We start from the raw sequence: 2,488 nt of genomic DNA, 5'->3' as shown, positions 1-2,488 counted from the left end.
AGCCGTGAATTTAAGGTGCCATTAAATCCTCAGCTCTGCTCTCACAGCTTCCAAACCCAGGCACAGCAGTGACCTCCCCCTCCTTTTCCAGGCATCCCAGCAGGGAAAATGAATCTTCATCCAGCTGAGAGGTGCCAAGTGCCGGGAATGAGCCCGGGGAGAGCGGCAGGAACGATGGGGCTGCAAAGGGAGGGATGGAGGGGAGATTGGAGGGAAGGAGGAGAGGAACAATCTGTGAAAAATGCTTATTTTATGATTGGTTTTTCGCAAATATTCAAATGAATATTGCATGTGTTGTGTTAGAGAGTGATGCTGTGTTAATTCGCTGAGCTGGACCCGGGGCAGAGCACAACGTGTCCAAGTGGGGCTGGGGCAGCTCCTCCCCAATTCCCTGCCCCGCTCCCCAATTTTCCACTGCATTCCCCAATTCCTGCTGCATTCCCCAATTCCTCTCTCTGCACCCCAGTTCTCTTATCCACTCCCCAGTTCCCTGTTCTGCTCCCCAGTTTTCCACTCTCCAATTCCCCTCTCTGCTCCCCAATTCCATTCTCCACTCCCCAATTCCCCTCTCCACTCCCAAATTCCCTGCTCCATTCCCCATTTCCCTGCCCCACTCCCCAATTCCCTTCTCCTCCTCGCAATTCCCCTCTCCACTCCCCAATTCCCTGTTCTGCTCCCCAATTCTATTCTCCATTCCCTAATTCCCCTCTCTGCTCCCCAATTCCCCTCTCCACTCCTCAATTCCCTGTTCTGCTCCCCAATTCTATTCTCCATTCCCTAATTCCCCTCTCTACTCCCCAATTCCCCTCTCCACTGCCCAGTTCTCTTCTCCACTCCCCAATTCCCTGTTCTGCTCCCCAATTCCCTGCTCATGCTCGGGGCAGCTGAGGACAGGGGCGGCTCTCAGGCTGTAATTAACACCCGGCGGTAATTAACACCCAGGAGCAGGGATTTGATCCCTTTCATCTTTTCATCCGGGGGCTGCTGGAAGGCACCAGAGCCTGGAGGCTTTGGAGCTGGCTCACCCCAACCTGGCATAAATTCAGTCACTTTTGGGGGGAATTTGAATATGTTGGGGGGTGCAGAGTGCAGAGGATTTGGCAGCATCAACATCCAAATCCCTTCTGCTCCTGCCCAGCCCCAGCATCCCCATCAGGGCAGTTTGGGATGCAGGATGTGGCTGAAACCCCAAATCCCATCCCCAAGGGTGATGAGGAGGCAGGTTCAGGGATCCCAACGCTCTCCTGGCCCCTCTGTCTCTCAGTAATTCCCCCTTCCCGCAGAAATTATTCCTGTCCAGCAGGAATCTTACACCCTGCGGGAATTTTACACCCTGCAGGACTTTTACACCCTGCAGGAGTTTTACACCCTGCAGGAATTCCACCAGGCAGCCCAAAGCAAACACAATATTTTAAAGTCCTTCCCAGCCTAACCATCCCCAGCGCTATTAATAACACTTGTAAGGAGTTGTTCTTGAATAGATATGATTTTTATCTTGACAGCGTCTCCCTAAATCATTTTTATCCCCGCCAAGTTTGCGAGGAGCAGATTTTCCTGAGGGCCATTTATCTCGGCAAATATCCCCACCCCTGTTTATTGCTCACTCCCTCTTTAGTGATGGTTTGGGTTGTTCTCCGTCCTCATCCTCAGCTCCCAAATCCCTCCATCCCCTCCCTCCACGTGTGTTTAAATAAACTCAAATTCTCCAATTTCTGTGGCTGAGGAGCTGCTGGGAGGTGGGACGGGGGTGTGAGCTCGCTGCCAAACATCCTCCTGTCCTCCCTCCCCCCATTTTCAGCCACAATTCCGCTTCAGAAAAGGCTCAGGACTGCCCTGAATTATCTGAAATTTCAGCTTTTCCCCTCGTTGTGGCAGATGGACAAAGGCACGGGGAAAGCTCCAGGCAGGGGAGGCAGTGGGGCCATTCCTGCTGTCACATCCATCACTGCAGGGAGAATAAAGAGTTTTGTAAAGAGGAGAACTGAGGGGAAAGGAGCAGATTCTCTGATCCTGCTTGGGAAACACCGATTCTGCTGGCAGATGGCCCCGGCTGCTCCTCCTGGGGGGATGAACCCATCCCAAAGGGGCTGAACTCACCCCAAAGGGGCTGAATTTACCCCAAAGGGGCTGAATTTATCCCAAAGGGGCTGAACTCACCCCAGAGATGCTGAATTTACCCTATAGGGGCTGAACTCACTCTGGGAATGCTGAATTCACCCCAAAGATGCTGAATTCACCCCAAAGATGCTGAATTTATCCCAAAAGGGCTGAGCTCACACCAAAGGGCCTGAACTCATCCTAAACATGCTGAATTTACCCCAAAGCTGCTGAACTCACCCCAAACATGCTGAATTTACCCCAAGCATGTTGAACTCACCCCAAAAGTGCTTATTTCACTCTGGGAATGCCGAATTTACCCCAAAGTTGCTGAACTCACCCCAAACATGCTGAATTTACCCAAAAGGTCTGAACTCACCCCAAAGGTGTT

Source organism: Zonotrichia leucophrys, chromosome 26 (genome assembly GCF_028769735.1).
Source record: "Zonotrichia leucophrys gambelii isolate GWCS_2022_RI chromosome 26, RI_Zleu_2.0, whole genome shotgun sequence".
Taxonomy (NCBI): domain Eukaryota; kingdom Metazoa; phylum Chordata; class Aves; order Passeriformes; family Passerellidae; genus Zonotrichia; species Zonotrichia leucophrys.
This window is presented reverse-complemented; position numbering follows the sequence as displayed.